We start from the raw sequence: 25,042 nt of genomic DNA, 5'->3' as shown, positions 1-25,042 counted from the left end.
GCTGTTTGTTGCAGTTGTTTATGTGGAGGGCTGCGTGTGAGTGTCCAGCTCCTGGGGGCCGAGTCGAGGCAGCGAGCCATGGTAATTACATGCCGCTCGTCACAGAGCTTTCTCTTTCTGCCCTGACCATCGCCAGCAAAAAGCTAACAGCTTGTGTGTTATCTCTGTAATTATTCACCCATCAGTTCACATAGAGACAGCACTCTCCTGTCTCCCTGCACACAAACACTCACCCGGTGCTCTTGCACGAATACCCGAACTACATAGCTAAATTTAAATGCCCCAACACAGTTCTGTGTGTGCCGCTCAGTGTCTGAAATATTGGACTTAATTTCTCTTCCAAAATGTGTTTTTTTTTTTCTTCGCACTCTAGTGCCTCATTTAGTTATATTTAGGATCAGCTTGATGAATCTGAAATACAAATCTGCCAGCGTGCATCTGAACACACACACAGGGTAAAATGGTAAGGTTGCTGAGCAATACAGTGGGTTACCTTGTTTCCCAGGAAACAAAAAAATCCAATTAAAGGAGCCCATGAACCATAGCAACATGTGGTAAACACAGCATGGCACCGCCGCAAGGTTGTTATTCAATCATCAGAAGTAAAACAAACAATTACTGCAGAATGACCCTAATGCAAGAACAAATGAGAATTTATGCATGAGGAAGCGGGGGTTGGGAATGGAAGTGATTCATCCCTCATACACGTTGGCAAGAGACTGCTCAAGCTCCTTATTCACAAGAATAATGATAATACTGATGAGACAAGCATTGTGGGAAATATATTATTTTGCTCTTTAAATGTCTTTCATGTTCAGGACAAAGCATTTCCAGTGGTTTTGCATTTCAAAGAAAACTGGAGGTATTGTTGTTGTTTGGATTGATGGAGGTATGTTACCAATGCTAATTAACCAATGCTAATTGTGTGGTTGAATATATTATAATGAGAAGGGTGGCTTTTTGAGAGCTTATTACCTTTTCATAATGTCTCATCTGTTTATTCTCTGTGATATTTTATTTTTAAATTTTGAAAAGATCATAACATCTGTGGGAAGACTACTGAATGTAGGTGGATGGCAGATGCTCCACAACTGGGTAAAATATAAACATCTCGATGATTAACTAAGAGGAATTATTTTCCCTCCTCTTATGTTACACTACATACAGTAGTTCATCTATAAAGCTTGTGTAAAACTGTGTATTCTTGTCACATGCAATGGAGGTGATAAGGAATGCATATGAATAGGACTCATTGTAGTTTAATGGAAGAATCACATTTTTATGCTGGTTCACTCTCCCAGTTGCCGTAGCAACAGTCTAACAGGGTTGGGGTTAAATGAATGGATGGGTGGATGGACACAACTAATGCAGTGAACATTTATTTATTCTTTAGCTGTCTGCATCATACATACATATACAACATATATACAACAAAAACAATAAATGGCTAAAAACATGGTTTGTTAATGAGTTACTATGGATCCAAAACTTACACATATAGATTTATTAAATGTTTGACAGTGTACGATTATATAAATGTTATCAACATGCTTTTTAGCACCATGTTACAGTGGTATTTCCTTAAACGTGATAATGTGATCATACCTCTGCTTCCTGCAAAGAGCAGGACAACCTGATGAAGTGGCCATAAGGGAAAACCAATATAGTTTTACAATACCTAAAATGTTAGGGCCACTGGTAAGCAACAGTGTGTGGAACAAAAGGAAAAAGGAAAAGAGCAAGATGTGTCTGACCTTCCTATGATGGAAGCACTGATAATGCTCAGAACATTTCCTCCCATTCATCCGTTACAGAAGCCAAGAATCCTTATAAAATCCTCTTAAACATGTGGCAAGCTATGTTCCCACATCTTTTCTTTGCAGAAAAGGCCATAATTCATGCTAGGAATATTCAGGATAGTGTGTTGCAAGCCATTTATTAAGCAAACAAACAAATTATTCATGAAGACATTTACGATAGTTAAAACTAACCATTTATATTATTGTTACGGCTATTTCATTAGAAAATGATTAAAATGTCTTTATGCAACATCACAACTACGCTAGAGTCTACGACACAAATATTTTAGAGCGTATTATAATGCATTGACAGATACTTTATGATACATTTTCCATTATAGTGTGGATAGTCTATTGTGTTACACTTTGTATAAGTAATTTACAAGGACCCAAGTAAGGAGACGGCAAGAGGAGGTATAAAGAAAAGGGGTATTTATTAATAAAGAAACAGGAGGGTTAACACAACTAAAACTCACTCCACAGGAGGAGGGCAAAGAACTAAAGGTAACAAAACAATAAACTAAACACATACAGGGTAAACGACAGACTATGACAGCTATTCAAACAACGGGGTGCACACACACAAGACTAACACAAGGTAGGGTACACTCAGGGACCAGACTAGACCTTAACTAATTCTAATACACAGGTAAGATGGGAAATTAACAAGTGTAACTAATACAGGGAACAGGGTAAAGTAAATAAATAAACTAATAAACTGATAAACTAATGCAAACCTAACAAAGGAGAACCAAACCACTATAACAAGAAATAACTAAACCACATAACTATGAATAACAAAACCACGTAACAAGGAGGGACCAAAACACATGACAAGGAATGCAAAACCACATAAGGAAAGACCAAACCAACCAGACCCAAACCGTGACAGTCCAGACAGGGGTATTAACACACGCTTACACATAACACGAGTCGGCAGAGAACACTGGGGAGAGCAGGGTATAAAAGGACTGGGGAACAGACGAAACAAATCAGGACAAAACGAGAAAGGTAACAGGCAAACAGACAGTACATTTGAAATGTACTGTATAAGACCTAAATGTAAGTAAATGTAAGTAATTAAGCAGGTTAAATTGTATTAGTGAACCTTGTGAAACTGCTGTACATTCATCTTGTCATGACGCCCGTTGCCTATATTTTCTTTTTGGCTGATAGCATCAGTAGTGAGTTAGCAGCCAAATGGGCTGTGTGCATACAGTAACTGGTAGTGAAGGCTTTTTGCTCCCCACTACAGGCAGTTAAACATGAGATTCTAAGCCCTGGTCAAGCATTTCCCGCTTTCTCCTGATATACAGCGTTAAGCAGAATGGGAGCGAGATAAGTAAATCTTGTTTTGTAGAATCGCTGCACAGAGGAAGAGACTGACTGTGTGCAGCTGAGCTGATTCTGGATGTGATTGAGTCATCCTGGTGATTGGAACCCACCATCCCCTCCTCTTGCCTGCGCTGTCTTGAGACTGGTTGTGACTTGTAGCCATGGCAACAGCTGGTATTATTACCTGCTTAGATGAAAGGAGGGGAGCTCGTGATTTTGAAGATTGAGTTGCTGGCCTCGACTGATAGAAGGAGGTCGAGTGGGGGAAGGGGGACTTCACACAAAGACCACACTGTTCCCTACACATACATTCAGTGCTCGAGCAGCCAATGAGGGAAACAAGATCAATAAAGTAGCTGATTAGAGTTACTCAGTATCACGAGTTAGGCTTCCAGAGATGCTTTTAGAGCAAGATGAGAATAGCCATATCAGACCCTCTCTCTAACATGTGAACAGACAGAATCATCATCCACACACCGTGAGTAAACTTCTAAACATAGCACTGACTTCATCGCTCCCAGCGGGAAACATTGCAACATTTACCCAGTCCTCATGGTGCAAGCTTACAATGAAAGGGAGCAGCAAGTTCAATGTGCTCTCCCCAGAGATCTGTTAAAAGTTTCGGTATACGCAGAAATTACTACATGTTGTAACCATCAAAAACAATCTCTCATTAAGTTCTCTAAAATGTCACTTATCCTTTGGTGGATCCACCGTACGTACCTCGCCCCGACTGACTTCAAGGCCCCCTTCAGTCTTTATTTACACACTGACTTATTATTGAGAAGCTGCTTTACACAGAGAAGTAATTAATTTTTGACTAATGATGTGCCAGTTGCTTGACAACAGCATTTACATCTTAATGAGTGAAAAGCTTAGTGTCAAATGATTGAGATGCAGCTGGATTGGTGCTAAATAGCTTTTAAGCTCCTAGAAAAATGAATAGCGAGGGCATTAAATACACATTTTCATTTTTGAACAATATCTTGAACCATGTGATTTACGTGGAGGCACTGAAGTCTGTCCTCAGTGAATTATAAATTTTATAAATGACTCAAGAGCAATCTTTAAATGGTTAAAGCAAAGCACAGTAAACTCTTTAACGACCAAGGGGATTCACCTTTGTATTCGCTGTGGTTTAGTAGTTTCAACACTGAGACTGTACATTCACTCGGCACAGAGCAGCTGTGCAAATGGCCAAAGGTTTCTAGGGGAACCTAGAAACAGGTCAACGCATTCCAGAGACGCATCAATGGGATTTGTTGTTATGATGGAGTGAGGCTGGCACTGGCCAGGTTTGGAAGCACTGTTGCCATGGAGACCACTTGAAGGGCCAAAAGCAGCTGTAGACAGTCAGCTGATGCCCTTTCATTAAAGTCTTTCAAACACAATTTGGTTACTTTGCGCATTTATTCATATTTTAGCTAACAAAAGCTCCTCACAATGGACTCATTGCTTATGCCATTTTGTATCTAGTGCAAGGATGTAAGTGGAAGCAGCTCTATCATACCCTATCTAATTTCAACTAACAAGTATCACTACTGAGCTGCTACAAATAGCTTAATTAATCAGTCTCTCAACAGAAAGTTTATTCATAATTCATAATTTATGTCATGCAAGTCAAGCAAAAACGCGCTGGTTCCCGCTCATTAAATATGAGCACATCCCTACTCTTAGCCTTGGAAAAAGAGCCCTTCTGTTTCCAAACTCTATTCCCTGTGTCACCCTCCTTGTTAATGTATTCAGCATGTCACCCACCATGTGAGTCACATGTTGTATATGTTCTACGTGCCGTCTCTGCCAAACAGGCCTGCATCTTTGCAAGCTCTGGTGAATTGGACCTGTTTGAACAGATAACGTGGCCCAGCACGTCACAGGGAACAATGTAATCTTTTCTGGTCCGGAAGAGACCGTGTAACACAATCCGCAGCTTAAATGGAGCGAGACAAAGAGTCAGGGCATCGTCAAGTATCACTACTGCCACTATCCTGCAGGAAACAACAGTGGGTGTCATTCCTCAGTTTCCAATTGCTGTTTTGTGTAAGGCATTGATGATATTCTTACACCATGTGATCGGACCTTACTTTAGTATCAGAAAATGTGGTGCTACAATCAAAGGGAGCAATGTAGCCTTAGAACTCACTAGCATATATGGGACTTGTCAGTCACCTTCCAGCAAGGACCACTACGAGTAATTATACCAAACAAAGTGGGGAAATCTTGCTGAGCTTGTTTGAATGTTGGAGTGTTTTCTTGGGTAATCCTCATTTGTTCATAGCCAGTAAAACCCAGGTCTACACAGGTGAGAAATACATTAACTGCCACCATCACTGTTTACGCCTCAAACAGCCTTAGGAACAGGTGTGTCTTTGTGAAACCTTAGTCTGAAATGAAAGTTAATGTGATCTTTGCACAATTTTCACAGTAAAGATCACAAACCTTATGTTCACTTCATGGACTGAGGACACTTTTTTAAAGATGTGACATTTTAACCTGACAGCAGTAAAAGGCAGTGAGTTGGGTGAGAATTTTTGTGTGTGTGTGTAGGTGTGTGTGTGTGTGTGTGTCTGTGTGTCTGTGTGTGGGAGGGAGGGTGTGCAATAGTGTTTGTTTGCACTTAAACTAATCTGGCCTTACACCGCTCTACCAGTTATCGTGGGAAAGAATGCAGCTTCTCTACTGTACTTGTTTTCCTTTATGTCGGAGCTGTGGCTGGGTCACTAAAGTGAAGCGTTGCCACTGCTTCTCATGACAGTCTCCAAGGTGTCTTTCCAGATCATGGTGTTGATACTGAAATAGGAAAAGACTCCAAACAAACTGGAGCTGCAGTGACCTTATTTGTCTTGGGAGGTTCACAGCAAAGGGCTGCAGTTTCACTTCCATCATTGTGATCTAAAACCATAATTAGTGTGAAAGAGGAATTACATGGAGCTGGTCCAGCTTTCCTCTTGGAAACAGAAATGATTAAGATCTAATTGCTAGCATTTTAGAAGAAATGATGATCACGTACATCCTTACACTCTGCTCAACATAAAACAAATCAAACTTAAAGTATTTGGAAGGATCAAAGATCAATGGCTTCTCCCTTGGGGGTCATCAACGGAACAAGTCCCGCACGTTGATTTGGCATTTGTGATGCAAAATGGGCTTCCTGCTGCAACCTTCCCTTTTTTTTATCCAGGCTCAGGACCAGCACCAGGGTCACCCTTGGTGGCTGGGTGGGGCCTTCTGTATCCCAACCCCATGTGCTACCACTAAGCCACCAGCCCCCCTAAAGTGTTTGGAAGGATACTGTAGACATAAAAAGCCCATTTCAGGAATTTGACCGTAAAATTCAAATGTGGTTTTAGTTTGTATAAATGCTGTCGCAACGTGCTCTTCAGTTCTCCTCTGCACACATCAGCAGAAGTCTTCAGAAGACTTAATGCTGACCACTTGGCTGAGGTTTGCGAGGGCGCCGCCACATTTGGGCCCATTTAAAGCAATGTTTTCCAGGTGTCAGCAGCTGCTATCCATCTAATGGCATTTTCCCTGTCTGGCTCCCCCAACAGCATCCCCACACCCCACCACCATACCCCTCTTTCTTCACGTCAAACTTGGCAAGCAAGTTGACGCTGTGATTTTCAAAGCCTCCCTGTTCTCTGTCAAATGTTGCGTGGCAACATCAAACGCTTTGCCGGACAGAGCCTTCCTGGGATTCCAGCGTGGTGGGCGGATAATTGGAGGCAGGCCTCAGCGGGTCTGGCAGATGTGTGATGAGTTTTTACTGAAGCGTTGTTTTTTTTTTTCTTTGGAGTGGTGTGTATGTGTGCAAGGGGGAGGGAGGTGGGGGTGAGAGATGGGTTTTACAGGGAAAACATAAGAGCTTTCTTTGTTGTTGTCCCCTGCTCCCTCCCTAAAGCTGGCCACAGGGGCGTCTTATTGGCCCAGTGGCCAAGTAAGAGCTGAGTGTGGCGGTAAACATTGCATACAGACACGATATCTGAACCCTGCATGTGGAATTTGATGTCTCAGGTCTGACTCACAAAGTCTTAAAGCCTCCAAACATTTCCACATGTCCTATCCTTTTTCTCAGTTTCACTTTTTCTGGAAGCCGCATTTTTTTTCTGTTACTTTTGCAAGAAACACCCAGATAATTACTGGGCACTCTTGTCTGGGGGTTGACCACAGGTTTGGATGAAGGTCCTTGCAGTTTCTGTCAAACACGATTACAGAGATGCTCAGGAATTTCCCCCCATTTCTCTACACCCGCTCACCCCACTGTAAAAGCAGGAATGCTAGACTTGGATTCTTAGTTTTCCTGTACATCCATCATTGAGGAAGCATAACAGAGACTTCGACCAGCTCCTCCCAAGCCAAGGGTGGGCTTCCACTGAAAGTGCAAGAGGCCAGGGCTCAGTGGAGGGCTGCAGAGAAGGAAGGGAAGGGAAGGGAAGAGAGGATGGTGGGGGTTGTTGGGCTTAGAAAAATTGTTAGACAGAGAGGGAAATTGACAAAAGGCGAAAAAAAATGCAGACTGAGTCCCAAGAAAGAAAGAATGAAACACAGCCCATGTTTTTGTTAAGCCTCTTGGGCACATGTAGACAGTATTAAGTTTATTTTTTTCTTTTTACACAGGAAGGCAGTGCAGATGTTCCTGTGAGCAGGCGTGCGGTTTCCCTGTTTTCCTTTTGCTAGTCTGTGCCCTGCTCTCCAGCGTTGCCAAGGCGCTCCCTTACTCGGTGCTGGCGCTTTTGTTTTTCCTGAGAGTGGGGCTCCAACAGGAGGGTCATCTCCAGGCCAGCTCCAAATGAGAAATAGTTGGCCGGCTGCCCTGGCGGCCACTCAAATCCGCCCTTTTGAAAAGATTACTGTGCTGCTGCTGCTGCCGCTGCCGCCGCCTCCTGTGGGGCATGCCAGATCTGCTGAGGGGAGAGGAATGTGAAGGAGGGCTGGAGGAAGGAGGGAGCAGAGAGAAGAAGGGGGCACTGGGGGGGCCACATTTCATTTGACCTCTTTTACAAAGTTTTTCTCATTACTTTTCTTCTCCCTCTTCTGCTCAAATGTTTCAATTTCTGCTGCAGAGAACAGGCCATGGACTGTTCCCAAATAAAACCTGACAGGGTTTTTCCGCACAGCCAAGAGCTGTGTGACACAGTCCAGTTCAGCTGCCTCCCACCCACAGTTGTCTTTTGGCTGCTTGTTTTTGTTTCTTAGGGGATAGTGATGAATGATCGATTGATAGCGTTAAGGCCCACTGTTGGGACTGCCGCAAGCTATGTCTGCCAAGCTGCTTTGCCTGATAGGCTGCTGACTGCAGAGACTCCAAAGCTGGAGCAATAAAAGTGATTTGTGGGGGCATTGTGTGAAGCCCCAGACACTTAAGAGAGGTGTGCATGTCTCCTCTGGCCTGTCACAATCAATACTACCCACCACCGCTGGGCCTCTCTGTCTCTGCCGTGTTTACTCTTAAATAATGCATCACAAACTCGCACAAATTCCTTCCATTCACACTAGGAATGGAGACCATTAGGCCATGTGGAACAATGAAATACAGCCTCTGCACCCTCTTTCTTTTTACACAACCAGTAGATTTTTCTTCTCTTCTGTGATTCTGTGAAGCATCTTTTTAGTGCTGCCTGACCTAATTGCACAAACTCAAACGCATCTTTTGAGACTCATGTTACACTACCACGTAGTTTCGGCTCGGATTGCCTCTGAAAAGAACTCTAACAATTAGTGGCACAATGAAGATAAAAGACTGGATTGCCTGAACCTGACATATTTTGCCCCTTTTAACAGCACACCCTGAGGGGACACATGCTTCCAAGTTGTATTTATAAAAGAGGTTGCCACAGTATATAAAGTCATGTTACCAAGTCATCAAGCCAAAGGAAATAGTTCCCTGCTATTATGTATGAGTGTTTATGATATTTTTCATGATCGTGTTTCTCGTGGCTTTGATAAATGCTGAGTAATTACATCACTGCTGTGCTATAAGAATCTTGGAGCCTCCCCAGGGATCATTCACTGCTGACAGATTTGGAATGATGAGGCCTTGCTGGGTGGTCCTTATCTGAGAGTTAGGAAACAGGGCCAGACCCATAAACACCCCAGTCACCGCAGAGGAAGCGCCCGTGTATAGGGACCACACCCTAGGTTGCCGTAAACAAAATATAAGAAAAAAGCAAAGACTCTCACAGCACTTATACAGCAGCAGCCGAGGCGGAGAAAACAACAACTCAGCCTGGCTGCTTTTGTGTGAGTGGTCTGTTCCAGTAAACATCAGCGCACATGCAGACAGAGTCAGAGCATTGCTATCAGTGTGTCTGCTCCACACTGACACTATAAGAATAGCAGTGTGTGTTCCTGAGTCACATCATCTGCTTAGCAACACGCACACTGGGGAGAGCAGGACAGAGTGTTGTGATTGGGGGAGACCAGGACCCTCAGGACACTGAGAGCTAATTGCAAAGCTGTTTTTCTCCTCCATTTTTAACAGTATGCCAGCCACAGAAAAGGGGTTGCATAACAGGATTTTACAGCAAATACCCCTCCTCCTCTGTGGCTCTCCCTACATTTCCATCCTTTTATGCACTCCCCCACCCTCTTCCTAGCAAATCTCTTCCTCTCCATCCTCTCATAACAGCTGGAGCTGAGCCAGATGGTTCTGGAGCTATTTTAAAGATTACAGACAGACAAAATTGTGGAAAATTTTAGCATGTGTACATGTTTTTACTGCAACCAGTCTGGAAAATGCACCTTTATTTGTGTGTATTCGGGATCCAAATGAAAATGGTTTGTTAATTGGTTTGGAGGCAGTATTGTTGACCTGACTGGGATCTTTGGCAGTCGTGACAAAGAGCTCAGTGTGGCCAGCCTTTGTGCTGCAGAGCTGGAAGAACGGTTTCCATATTGGGACAATATGTGCTGTGACCTCTAACCCTGCTCAGAGGCGGCAGCCAGAGAGCACTCAGAGATTCGCTATCCAGAAACACAAAGCTTTCCGGCATCACACACATCTACGAACAAGAGAAACAGAAAACATGTTGGCACAAGAAGACGACGCACACATGCACACCAACTGTTACTTTTTGTTCGTCACTCCTCCAGGCCAAAAAATACACATGCAAGTGTTTTGCTGTCTGATGGGGGGCAGGGCAGACTTGGCTGGGGGAGCTGAGAATATTTGCAACACATACACACACAGACCGGTGATCTCACTCAGTATGAGAAGGAGAACATGAAATATTTGTTGCCACAGGGCCAAGAGTGTGTGTATGTGGGGGTGGGGGGTATCGGAATCAGTTATTGAATGACTTTTTGTTCAGTACAGTTTTCAGATCCGTTCCAGAGAAAACAAAGGATTATGCAACGTTGATGTTACTCAACCTTAACATGTGTCTTTCATGTGAAGACCGGGAAGAGGGTTGCACTGTGTGCCAGGGTGTGTGTATATGCATAATAAATAAATGTTAATAAAGGATGTCTGCTTGAGCACAAAAAACATCTCAATCTCACCATGTGCATAGTGTCCTCCCCTGCTTTTTTGTGCATGCATATTCATCTGTGAGAGCACATGTCCCCTTGAACACACTCATGTGTACTCTTTGCATGTTTGGATGACTACATCTGCCATCCACAATAACTCTCGGAGTGATGTCCAGCGTGCTGAGTATGATCTGATGTTTGTGTGCTTGCTTAGTGAGGGTTAGGATAGTCCAGAAATAGAAATGTTTCATGAAAACATCAGAATGGAGAATCATTTCACTGTAAAGGCTAGTTTCATAATCACCCTGGAGGAACCGAGGCTTGTCTGTTCCATTTGAGCTCCCTTTTTGCCCTAATTCACTTCTGCAACTTGAATGTATTTAACCCAGTGTCAGCGTCTCTGACTATCCTCGCTCTCTTATTCCAGCCTTTTCTCCTGTCAGGTCATGTTTGTTACCAAAGAGTTGAGTGGCTTGTTTTTTTTTTGTTTTTTTTTTTAGTCTGGGAATCATAGCTACCATGATGACTGATTTACAGTATGCGAGATAGCAATCATCTTCCCTCCGAATGTCGGTCAGGAGCGGGGAGCACAATCATGAGTAAACAAGGTGTGGCTCCATTAAGATGATTTTAAGAGGAAATTCTTTGCCTTGGCTAATCAGTATCTGACTCATTCTGTTTTTCAGGATTCTCCCAGGATTTGTGTGCAACACTGACAGCAGCCCAGTCTCAGAGCCTTTTCTGACTGGATACTTTAAAATAGACTTGTCAGGGCTCAGGGCACAATAGAGAATGTTTATGTAAGTGGTAAAAAATAGGCAGCCTATTTTGTCATGTTAAACATGAGTCATGAGCTCACCATCTCTCACAGCACAGCATCAAGTGACTTTTGTCAGTGCGGCTTCTAAACAATGGGAGTCTGCAGCTCTGCAGATATGTGGTTGTGCTCAGGGAGTTTTCGCTCAACACTAATGGAAGCATTAAAATACTAACCTCTTAGGACCTGGCGTCCACATGCGTGTACATCACATTTTGGGTTATATTTCCATAGTAGTTAAAATTGTCAGACTGAACAGATGTCTTTGCTAAGGAAAGAAAGGGAAAATTAAATGATCATCAGTTCTAGCAATTTATCCTTCAAATGATGTTTTTAAACTAAATGACATGGCAATCAACCCAAAGCTCCCACATACATTTATTAACTTATAGCTAATCATTAACCACAAACCAACAAACTAAGACTGACATCACCAGATTTGCACCAAATCAGGCAATGTATTTTTTAAACCAAGAACATATCCCCTCCGAAATGTTTCACACCACTACAGCCCCCATCATTCCATTTATGATGTCCCATATGACTAACTAAACATTATAGCCTATGTGACAACCCAACCGCAAAATTGAATCACATTTTTCATGTGGTGAATGAACAGCAGCGTTTGACACACGCAGCATTTCACACAACACTTTATTATTGCAGAGCCAGCCGGTGAATTCCACAGGGGTGTCTCTGCTGACCTAACATAATGCCCCTTTCATCATATACATATATGAATATGTAAACTGTCCCACGCCTACCACGCTCCGCATCTTCAATAACGGGAAAGCCATACACTGTGAGCTGTTAATCACTGGGATGTCCTCACTTGCATACAGATGGACAGGTACAATGACACAGATTGTCCAATGCACAGATTGCGTAAAGCTCATTAACCCCATGTTTTCTTATTCCAAGCTACCTATGACTATGGCTAATGTATTGGTTATAGAAGGCTGCTTTTGTCCTTTTGAATAATCTGAATTTGAACATAAAGGCAACGCCCACTTGTTAAATAGCACATCCAAACCTGTCTCCACTCACCATTTACCCGCACAACCTGCTAACCCAGACCGACTCCAGCCTGAACACTGGATCAATGCATATCCAGATCAATAGGCTTATTAAAGCCACAGCTGAGTGGTGAACAAAGCCGATTAGCCGAGTCTGAGCATGTTGCCTTGGGTTGAAGAGAAACACAGAAAAGGTCACCAGTCACAAGGTCGCTGCACCATGTGGAGCTGCTGGTTGTATGTACTGAGTTGAGCCTCACCCTCTCAGCACATTTAATTAATAGAATTAGACCCTGGGAAACATTAATCAGCACTCTCTATGCTCACTGTGATCCATGCAGAAGTACGTTTGATTTTTAATCATGTTTAGCTCCCTTTAGAAACAAGACTTGCTCTGCTGCTAATGTTAATAATGTTCATAGGAAGTACCTGAGCACTTAAGTTTCAGTCACAAAGAGGCAAAATGTAAAGACCTATACTTTAAAAAAGATTAGTATCTTCAAGAATACAAGTGTACAACAATAGGTGCTCATTCAGGTTATGGGCACCTGAAGCAGACGGCTGAGTTGACGATAGTCAAAGAAGGCAATGTTTTCTAGACAGAGGTCATTACATGAATGGATATTCAGCTACGCTCTTTTTGAAATCTTTTTACCAGAGTACATGTCTGGAGACCTGCCAAAAGACACTGAGAACTTTGTGAATTTTGCCTTTCTAGGTGGTGTAAGACTCCACACATGGGGAGAATGAAAGAGATGTATTCATGACTTCAGGGTAATTTCATGATGATGTGAACCACGGGCTATATATAAATCTTTTCAATCAGCAACATATAGGCTTTTAGTGACTAACATGACTATTCACTGGGGTGTACATTGGATTAGTTAACAGCTTATTTGCTTACATTCAAATGCACCTATTGATATGATTGAGTCAGGCATTAAGTGAATGGACTATAAATAAAGAGGCATTTAACACTTGGGGAACATTTGAAACAAGTCAGACTCTGTAGGTTTCATGTGAAAGGAGAAATGTGTTGACTGAATGTGTTCAATTAGAAAAGAAACTTTCCCAAGACCACGGCATGTGTCACTGTCATGCTAGGACAGAAAATGAATGGGCTGCTCTTTCTCCTTCTCCAGAGAGATGTAAGCCTTGTGTTTTGATCCCCCACCTTGTGAATGCAAAGCTCTCTGCACCATATTCCCTATCCTGAAACTAGGGGTAGGACTTCCAGTTGTGCACAAACGCCATTTTTGACTGGGAGGCCTATAATGATTTGGAGACAGGAGTGAGGCAGAGGCCAGGGGAATAAGTGATGACTCAGAGGCTGTGAACGCCACTGTACATGACTGTGTGATTAATGGATGCGGCAACATCACAGATTGGCCTTCACCCAGTGCTCTGAGATCATCACCCCCACCCCTCCCTTCATCCTATGTTACAGTGTGGAGCAGCCCCGATTCGTCCAAAAAAGCAAATGTATACTTTAACGTATGGATTTTTTCCTTCCATTGAGGCAAACTTGCATGTCATTTGGGTAGCTTCTCGAAAGTCTGTGAGGTGTGCTGTAGTCAGATATTGTGCTCATATTGATCTGGAGGCTTATGTCTTGTGTGCTGGCTCAGGGTTTATTTGCAGCTGCTGTTACTGGAAATGGATCCCTCGAGCGATCTGGATTCAGCTGATCCAATTAAATGCTGTGAATAATTGATCTGACAGTGAAATTGAGCCCTGTCACATGGGGGTGGTGACATCATCATTTTAAGGGTTGAAACCGTACTCCTGGGCAGCTGGCCTGCCCCAGGCCGTTTGTTCCACAATCAGTCTAATGTATCTGATTACCACCTGTGAAGGACACAAAGCAGACCATGAGGACAGAAGTGGGGGGGGGGTTAGAGTGGCATTATCATGCTCAGCAACACTGTACAATGACAACAGACTCTCATTGATAGCCAGGGCCTGGAATCTCATGACACTGTCACGTGTTGCAGGCTGTCAACCTAAAGCCACCAAGCTACGAGAAATGTTCTGATCTGGATACAGCGCTGAAGCTAAAGTGACTTTCTTTGTTTCCCTGCTCATAGTCCTTATTTCTGCTCTCAGTTAGGGGGTTTGCATAGTTTTCTGCATTGCGTGCTACAAAGGCCATTTCTAAACAAGACCTCCATGTGAACCAGATGGACTCTGCGCGGGTCGATTATCTTCCTGGCCATGAAATAAGGTGCAAATAAGATCCATCTTTGACCCTGGCCTTGGAGGAAGCTTAGATTGTAATATCTAATGAAACCTCTCCGGAGAGGTCTGCTCCTGCAGCTCACCGACATTTCATCTAAATCAGCACCACAACCGAGGCTGTTGAACATCCAACATCTTGCCTGAATTAGGCTCAAACCCCTGGGCGGGAATGTTGGGGGAGGTCCACTGTTCATTTCTCCCATCAGTTTCTCACGGAGGAAGGAAAGGGTGTGTGGCCCCGCTTCAGCTGACTCTCATACTGGAGATTCTGCTGGGTTGACATTTTTGATCTGGTCAAAATGATCTCATAAGTCTGATGAAATCATCTGGAGTGTTCTTCTGGCCAAACAGTCATCGTGCATCACTGTTGCGTGTCCAGGTTTTGAAAGTGGCCTCATTGCTGATCGCCTTAGTAAGCGCTAGAGACTCAATAACAGAGCATGATACAGACAAAGCATGACTACTTTGTCCACAGTAGGCGTTTCGTTGATGGTTCCTCTCTGACCAATTCAGGTGAAGAAATGAACTTAAGAATGTGTGATAGTGGTGTCAGTCAGATGAAGAAACTTTCCTGGATGTTAGATTAAAAAGATTACTACCACTACTGGACCACTCCGTCCTTCTGCCTTCAATCTGTTCAATGGTCATACAGACAGTCTCTTCTGAAGTCCTCCCTCTTTTCTGTGTTGCAGTGAGTTCAGTAAAATGAACTACTTTTTAAGTAACATCTATTAACTCTAATCCAAACATGATCTGCAGAGTTTGAGTCATTGTCGATAAACAAATTTCAGCTTCAGCCTGACGTTGTGTTCATCATCCCACTGGACTGGAGGGGTGGAGAATTTGTTTTAGTTTTACCCTAATCAGTATCCATCCCAGCAACTTCATATTCAGTCCACACAGAAGCTGTTATAGCTGTCACTAGCTGCAGTTAACATTTTAAGATGCATTAATCAGTGTTGGAAAGAGCTTGGCTAGCTGCTTCCCCTCTGCTTCCAGACTTTATTCTGTGCAAATGGTGACACCTCATCATAAGATCACATTACTCTTAACTACATCCAAATATCTAATCACAGAGAGCAGTGCTACATTAAAAACTGTTCAAAGGGGGCCAGACCTCGACAATCCTCAACTCTCAAGCTATAGTTCTTTTCTATTTCTTAATTAATAAGCATTTCAATCTAAACCAACATCTTTTTTATGACATTTATGCAAAATACTACACACTGTAGTATTGGTTAGATGGTAAAAATTGTTTGGGTTGTCCCCACTCCAACATTAGCTGCTAATATATCGCAAGTGAAGCTAAACTTGAAGTACACTTCTTTTTTCCACCATGGAGAAAGTTGGCAAAAGCAAACATGGCCGTGCCCACACATTTCTCCATGAATTGAGTCATTGGGAGGCCATGCAGGCAATGAGTGCACCCTGTCAGTTAATTAGACAAGGGTGATGATGGCTCCGTGCATTGCCTTACGTTTTCTTTCACCCTGAGACCAGTCGGAACATTTCCCGCATCCATCAAACTGCAGAACATTTCCAGCTGCAAAGACCACCAATAAGCTTGAGAGCTTGTATGAAATCTTTCGAGCAACAAACTGACATGAGCTCAACCTCCCAAGAAAGGTCATGTGGTGTTACCGTGGCAACAGGAACACCACCAGTATGTTAAAAAGGTAGCCAGGAGGGGTGTAGGGGATGTCTAAACTAAATCTATGGCTGTGGAATTTCAGTGGGTGGGTGCGAATGCATGTTGAATATTAAAATATTCTCACTAAATGAAGTCAGAGTAGCTGCGCCTCTATTCATTACACCAGTCTGATGTTCCATAACCATTAACATCTGTTAAAGCCCAGTACGCACCATGACACGTCGAGCGCTCTGGACAAGGAGGGTATTTTTAGACGTGTACTCATTAGTGCTGAGAGATCATTTGTAATGAAGGACGGGAGGGGAGAAGGAGGCCAATAACACAGTGAAAGATGGTATCCATATTCAAATACCTGAGGAGCGAGTGGGTTTAAGTGGTGAAAAGAGTGGAGGTAAGATGTGAGCGGCAGGCCAATCAAAGATGTTGAGGACAGCAACGCAATAAAATAGTCAGGGCAAGGTCAAGAAAATTATACAGCACATTCTGCATTATCTGAAGGCTTCCAGTTCCGCTTCTAAAACACAGACAACATATGCAACATTTAACTAATTACATATGCTACTTTCCCTGGACTGGGATCAGACCTATTGTTCCTACTGGGATCAACATTCCTCCAGTAATTCAGCTATAATTCAAATGAGCTTGTCAGTTCTATTAACAGAGTAGCTATAATTTGAAATAAGGTGCGGTGTCAATTAATGGACTCAGTGAGAAGTGGTCAATAATCCTCTCTAAAATGTATCTTGTGGTCAACATGTACCGTATTTCCTGTTTTGGTCATACAGTAGTGGTATTGAATTGTGGGAGTGTTATCTGTTCTTCTATAATAGGATTTTGATTTAATTTGCCATATGGGGAAAAGTGCCATGCTCACCGCCTTTTTCTCCAGGTAGAACATAGATTGGAAAGGAATATAGTGCCATTGTCTTTCAAAGGCAGGACACAAACACAGATGGAAGGTAAACAGCCTAACCTTTTATTTCCCTCCTCATTCAGCATTTACACTGTGATGCAGCCTGGTACAACAGTGCCCCCTGGAGGTCAAACTGGATTTAGTCACAAAGTGTGTGAACCTCAAGCAACCAAGGGCAAATCCAGCTGTTTTTATAGACATAAAATTATTCATAACATAATGTTTGTCTAAGGTTATGACCATGTTGCACTTAATGGAACATTATTTTTAAAGACATGGTTAACAGTGGACGTTAAAGGTGTCAAAGAGAAAGACAACCAAGTCAAAAAAGAAAACAAAAAGCACCAAAGAGCAGCAGAAGCTATGTAGTCCAAATATGCATGCTCCAGCCTTGTCCTGCTGAGCTGGCGCTGTCACTGGCAAAACAGGAAAACTCAACGGAGTGGTGGGGGGACTCATTTGCCAGAGCGGCCTTTGCTGCCATACTATTAGCAGCAGAACAGTGGGTGCACCAAATTTCCAAGTGCCACTCCACAGGGAGGCCAACTTGGTCTGTGGTTCCAAAAACAAAGTTGGCCAATTTGGCTGGTGACTTCATGGGGCGTGTGAGCCCAGTCATTGTCCTCAAAGGCAGTGAGCAGATGGGAGAAAAACATGACCAGGTGCAAAAAAGGACAATGGAGAAATAGAGTAATAATATCAAAATATCAGTATCAATATTTGTTTGGGATTGTAAATTATCTGATCAAATGAAATCCAGCTCCCTCACCAATGGCATGCAGAGGACTCTGGCAGCTCATATTTGATCACAGATTGTGTTTTGTTTTTGAAAAGGTATGTTCAGTTTTACATTATGGAATAATTTGGAATCAAAGCGGCAAAAAATGACATCTGGGGGAGTGAATAAAACATTTAAATATAAAGGGTATGTTAAAATGTACGGATAGCTTATTAGTTTTTGATGTATATCTATTAATATTAACCTGCATTTTGTACACATAAGGTCCATCATTAGTATTTGGGTTCCAGAGTGACATGTTGAGTTGTGTATAATCTATTCTTTGTTCTTCTATCTATTGCTGCTATTCTCCATGATCATGATAGATTTTACTTAAAGTTCTCCCATCCAGAATTAGCACAGTAAAGTGCTGGGCTCTAATATTTATATCTGTTGATACATTTGTGTTCCCACTACATCCTCTCAAATGTGAAATGTAATAATTTGGTTTTAGATATTTTAGACAGAGAGCTGTCATGAAGAGGATACTGAGATAACGTGAGCATATGGGTCAAGTAATCAATGGACCACCATTGATTACAGTGTTTCCCAGAGATGTAAAAAGGTGAATGTCTTCCCCACCTTTGTTGCTATATATCCTTCCATGGGGTAATGTACAGCATGAATAAAGATATTTGGGATGGCATTATCTGTAATGTTCTCTGCAGAATGATATGTGTGTAAGTCCAGCGTGCACTCATAGGCAATAAACATTCAGCAGTGTTTAGAGACCTCGATGGTGGGTTTGATTCAGACGACAGGGTGTTGATTTCTGGGGAAATGGCTCAGGAGGCAGAAAGTACGAAGACAGATGGCCACCTAGCGCACTGATTCCCCTATGAGGCTTTACACACAACAAGAAATCCATCTATGAGATGGCTCTCTGAGAGTAATGCCACTAATTTGGGTCTGATGATGAACACAGGAGCCAGCAACAGGGAGTTCCAAGAACCCCTAAAAGGATCTTTGAGAGCCCAGATGTTCTGGGCATTAAATTTGATTCAACTGTGTTGATCCCTAGAGGGGCTTTTGAAGGCACATCTTATCAGGTTATACATAGCATGTAGAGAAATGCTTGGAGTGATCGCACTGTTAGTGCACCCGCAGCAAGATTACTAGCTTTAACAACACTCAAATATTCATCACAACTAATAAAAAAAGGAACAAAATGAGCGAATTGAATCATACACTAACAATACACTGTATTCAAGTACTGTTATTAAGTACACTTTTGATTTATTTTTTCTTATTTTCCGACGAGTTTGTAAAATACTGACACACTGGATTTTGCCCGACAAAGGTTTGTTTAAAGTACCAGACAGAATAGATTACTTTCTAATAAAGATTAATATAGATCTCTAGGAAAACATTTTCTTTGAGCACAACAGTGGTCGAGTCCTCCAATCTCTCCAATCTCCAGCCTCTCTCCCTGCATTAAATATACTATTCAAGATTGTGTCTGGAAAGAAAAAAGTCATTCAGTAAGCGGTTTTCAGCTTCCATCAACCTAATTATGGTTCTAAAAGGCAACCTTAGGTTCAGTAGGTTTTCATAATGCCATATAAGAGAGAACGACTGAGAATAATTAGTAGTTTCTTTAATGCTTAAAACAAATAGTCAAGATTTACATTTTTGAATTATTAATTGATGTTGAACAGAGGTTGGCGGTCCTCAGAGTGCAGTGAAATATGATTCATGCTTTCATGTCCCCTCAGGATACAATGAATTCACTATGAAATGAATCACTATGTGTGATTAGTGCCGATACACAAATGTAAGTAGGTCAATGTGTTAAACTAGAAGGCTAAGACATAATCGGCATGATAACTACCATAGGCAACATCATCTTTGCATTATCATCATATGCATTTTAGCACATGGTGTGAGCATGTAGCCCAAGCAAAGACAAATGAGCTGCAGATTAATACTTCTTCATTTACTACAAACAACAAAGAAAAATATCCACAAGGTAAACGGATGTAAAAAAAAGATATCACTTCCTCAATCGAATCCCACCTATTAAGGTGAACTCATTCATGGACTATGGTGTTTGCTATTGTTATCAGTCACAAAATATTTTCAATCGAGGACGTCGCCCAGATAAGAAAAATCCAGATTAAAAGATCGAACTGTAAGTATTAAAATATGTATAAAATTCATCTTTGAAACATACAACCTGAAGTGACTTTCACTTAAATGCGAACAAACCCAGTCAGGCAGAAAATAGGTTTAACAGCTTTCAAACACAAGACAGGCGGGCTGATTGCAGAGAAGGAGGCTGAGCGTGTCTGCTTTTAGATGCTGTGTTGGCTCGAGTGAAAACTGGACACAAATCATCTGGAGCACCATCGAGAGGGGTGGGTGTGTGGGTGGGTGGGAAGGCAGAGCAGATAAAACGAATCCTAAAAAGCTCCTGGCAGCTGAATAAAACAGCCCTAAAGGCTGTCTTTCGTGGCATGGTGTTCAAGTGTTGGCCCCGTCTTTCTGTTTCAGGCTTTGTTCATGTCCTGGTTTCACAGCGCTTTCATCTCCCTCCCCACCCTCTCCCATAGGTGCCTGCGTAATTACAACTGACACAAAGAGGCAAACATGAATCCGCAAACATTACAAAAGTAATTAATTCCTGTCCATTCCCTCAATCTTTTAATTCATCTGCCAGTTTGTTGAGCTTGTCTTTTTCTCTCTTATTTCTCGGCAGTTTTGTTAAAAACTAAAGTGCTTTGGGCTCAATTAATCACTGCTGCAATCACATTACCTCCGTTCATTGGCATTTGTTGAAATTATGCAATGCAGCAACCTTTATTGGTTCTGCCAGTGCTGAATACTCTAGTTTCTACTCTACATACACGTCACTGTAGAGACTATTGCATCATATGGACCCTGAATCGTTTTTTGGGAGTGCAGGTGGAGAAACAAAGGCCTCCTTCAGAATTACGTAAATGTAAATAAAATTGCACCTATACAGTATTTCAGAGAACTGCATGTTGCCAAGTATTAACCAAAGTTGTGACATATTAAAATACCAATGAGGACAATGGAAGCATCCATTAAACATAAGCATGATTGAAGTGGGGACGTATTGTAACCTTGTGCACTAGTACCCCTGTTCATCTCAGATGAAGGCACAAACTCTTACTCCAGGTGTACAGTTCATATTTCTATTTTAAGTAAATCCCTTTGTCTCTTTCATTGCATTGCCTCCTGAGAAATGCAGTCTAACACCCGGATTGCATCACCTCACACGCGTATTTTCTGCGGGCATGAAATTGGCACAACAGCTGGGCTGTCAGAAGCTGTAATTTTTGCTATAATTCTTTTTTAAAGGGAATAACTGGCTGCAGAAGGTTTTAGAGAATCCCCCCGGACACGCTCCCACCTCCCCTGCTGCTCTGGAATGAACTGCTGAACTCCAGATGGGGCCGACTCTTTGACTTATTAAAGATTTACCAGGTGAGTCTTCCGTTGTGGCCTTGACCTTCAAAGCTGAGGGATGGGGTTGTGTTTGGGGAGTTGAAGGAAGTGGACAAATGACTTGGCTTGTGTTGCCAGTTGACAGCGTTGGAAGGCTGTCACCAGCGAGAAAGCAATATCATTTGTAAATTACAAAGCCCGCAAAGTGACAGTAAAGCTTGTTCTTCTGACAGCTCCTTCAGCTGCCACGTACAGCAAACATCTGCCAAGTGCATGCATGCACACAGGCACACACATGCACACACTCACACACACACACGTTTCAAGTGTGTATCAAGTCTATACTGTAAACACCAACACGGTAAGATCAATTTTACATAAGCTCCACTAAAAACATCTTGATGCAAGATAATAAAAGGGCAGATTTAAAATTACGTTTGAAAGTCAAAAAGCATAACTACAATATTTATCAAATAATGGATTCAATAATGTTCTGTGTACTGACTTATTTCACAAAATGAATTTCAAGTAAAACATACTTCATACTTTACATTAATTAGAGTGTCAAGATAAACTGGGTTAGGAGTGTAAATTGAGAAGTCTATGTGAAAATGTAGAAATATTATTTCTTATAGTTGACAATTGACAACAGGAGACAATGTTTTTTTATTGTGATATAGGCACATGTACTTACTTAATGTGGAGAAACGTTTGCCAAAGTCTGTTGTCTCTGATTCATAGCACATTAGGCTTTTAATGTAGTTGGGAGTTGGGAGATGTGTTTTATGTAACTGCTGTACAAGAGCTTGAGGGAGGATGAACTGTAGGTGTTTTGGAGAGGATCTGATCTCTTCTGGTGATGGAGCTGAATCAGGTAGCTCTGAGTAAACAAGGTGTTTATCTCAAAAACAGGAACTCAGACAGTAGAAGACAGTAAAAGCGACAACGCAACTCATTTTATTAGCTCCTTTAAAAGAAATGTGTTACCAAACATTTATGTACAAAAAATAAATCTGACAAGGCCACATCACACTAAAAACAAAGTGGGGGCAAATGTAATTTTAATCAGCCAGAATCTTGACCAAAAAAAATAAAAAAGTCATGTGTCCTAGCACACCAGCCCATTTTAAAGTATTTGTTTTATCAAAATTATTTTTCAATTTGTATTTGTTGTTTGTGGCTTTCATTTCCAAATTTAGAATTTGAAAAACTTAAATGTATGTGTTTCACACTGTGGAATATATGTTATGATAGAATTGTCCTCAGTGGTACCTGTGTTGTACTGTACTGTAGCAAAAGCTGCCTGCACCATAAAATTATGCTGCAAGTTAGAGTGAACAACATGCTAGTACAGTCCTATTTTTTTATTTTTTTCCTTTCGTCTTATGCCGTGAGTTCAGGGTCACCACAGCGGATCATTGTCTGCATGTTCTTTTGCCAGTTTTTATGTCGGATGCTGTTCCTGAGGCAAACCTACCCAATTTCTACCGGAATGAACCGGCACTGCACAGCTGGGGATGGAAATGGACTGTTGGGGGTTCGTTGTCTTGCCCAGAGAAAAATCACTGGTACTGTCCTTTAAACACCACTGGCAGTGGTTCTTAAGTGGAGTGGACAGTGGTGGAATGTGGTTCTGGAGAGGTGGAAAGTCCGAAGTAAAAGCCAAGTGGGATCTCTGGTGAAGTGCAGCATGTGGTCATGCTCCAGTTAACTGAAGTTCACCAGAGGTTAAGTAGATAGACTGTAAAGGAAACTTGTGAAATATCTGCAAAGGCAGAGAAGATGATAACACTGACTGACAGCTCATGTCGATCCACAACTGTCATTTTGATTTTGATGTTTGCTGGTGGGTGATAATTTTGTCATTGCAAATAGGCTTATTCCTAAAACACAAGGAGCAGAAAAAAACTCCAGCTGCTGCTCCTGCACTGAGGCTACGGACACAGTAATCGTTTGCTTCGACCCGAGGGACTTTGGGGAGACGCTCTGCTGCTGAGCTCCTGACTGGTGAGTCCATTTTACCTCCGGCTACATGGTCCAGGCCACTGACTAGAGCACTGCTTCAGTGCCCACAGTGCTCTCAGAGGAAGTGACCTCAATACATCCAATAACCCTGCTCGCACAAGCGCGACAGCTGTGAAGATTGGAAACTCACCAGGCTTCTTATCATAGAGACTGCTAAAATGAGACAGTGCATTGTTTTGATGGTGTAAATGTTTCATGAGCCAGTGATCTAGATGACATCTTCAAATAAAATGTAAAAAATCAGAACCTGTTGGTAATTATTCAGAGTGTAAAACAATATTTAATCGACTGAATTTCATCACAATAGCTGGGTGCACTTTCAGTGTCTTATTTATCTCGGGTGTAAATAGATACGCCAGTATTCTGGTGGCCTAAAGCTGTGCCACTCAATCCCACAGTTATCACCAAGTGTGCCGTTCTTCTCAGCACTACATTGTTTCAGTGGCCTTGATCTCATTGTTTTACGCCTGCAACTTTACTGTTTTCATTCATTCAGTGATCTCATCAGTGTCATTTAAAGCCGCAGAAGGCAACTGTTTTCAGTATAAACTGTGATAATGATGGAATAAAGCAACCGAATGTTATCTGCCCTAAACAGTCTGTCAACAAGTGTAGTCCAGTGTAGTTTGCAAACATTGGACCTATATTTGTCAGAGACATATAGAAACAAACTGCAGATAAGTGCTAAAGCTCTTCTGTGCCTTCTTGATGTGCAAATAAGCAAATTTCACAAAGGTGTTAAAATAAAAAAAAAATCAACGAACACTGGTTGTAAACATTCTGTAATGTTATTGAAACGTTAAACTCACTCAGCAGGAAAAGCTGGAATTTATCTTAAAGATCCTAGTAAACATCCAAACATCTGGAGGGAATATCAACCTTCACAGTATCCTCTGGTATCTACAGGGAGGATATAGTACTCCTGGATTTCCAAATCATTTATTTCAACTCTGTTTCCCTACTTACATCTTGTGTCACCATCAGGCTTTTACAGGAAATCTGAAAGGCCACGGCTGATAAGGCAGAAATCAGAACGTTATTCAGTCCAAATGAAGCCAGTCCATCCAGCTACGCCTTTATTTTATTCACAGGCACAAACCCAGCATTAGGGGGCTTTGCATTGTGGTGATTGTCAAGGTAACATACTGAACCGCAGGACCTGATTTGTGCTGATTACCGAGGCCTCGGTGACTGTGTGCGCCACGGCCAGGTGATTGTCTGGGATCCTGCATTTGGCACTTGTTACTGTTGTTTTCCACAGAGATGCTAATCATCCAGCATGCGCCGGAGGCATGATTAAATGTCAGACAGCTCCCTTGGTTTTGGCCCTCTCACTGTGAATAAACCTCTAACCCACAGGCTGGGGAGGACTGGAGTCTGCAGACACAAGCCGAAACGACTGAGCTGCACAGAACCACAGCCCCCCCAACAGCTCATACTGCATATGACAACAACTATCAGGTCAGAGAGCTAACTGCATTATACTTAAATTTAAAAAGTAGAATCATTTGTGGTAATTAAATTAATTCAGATTTCCTAAGACGCATAATGCTGTATGTTTTCCCATAGCTATGACCTTCAAATGTCAT

At 42.1% G+C, this 25,042-nt stretch overlaps 1 long non-coding RNA gene across 1 annotated transcript in view; it reads left to right on the top strand.

Annotated features, from left to right (window-relative positions):
• Nucleotides 1-23,626, top strand: part of LOC137138392 (uncharacterized) — a 57,144-nt gene extending 33,518 nt beyond the window's left edge. The window contains exons 2-3 of the long non-coding RNA XR_010915948.1: nucleotides 21,342-21,467; nucleotides 22,870-23,626. This is a non-coding gene — a long non-coding RNA (uncharacterized lncRNA). The remainder of the gene's footprint in view (nucleotides 1-21,341; nucleotides 21,468-22,869) is intronic.
• The last annotated feature ends 1,416 nt before the right edge of the window (nucleotides 23,627-25,042 follow it).

The sequence above is a fragment of the Channa argus genome, chromosome 1 (assembly GCF_033026475.1).
Source record: "Channa argus isolate prfri chromosome 1, Channa argus male v1.0, whole genome shotgun sequence".
In the NCBI taxonomy this organism is placed as follows: Eukaryota; Metazoa; Chordata; class Actinopteri; order Anabantiformes; family Channidae; genus Channa; species Channa argus.
The sequence above is the reverse complement of the archived record's forward strand: the minus strand, read 5'-3'. Positions and strand labels throughout refer to the sequence as shown.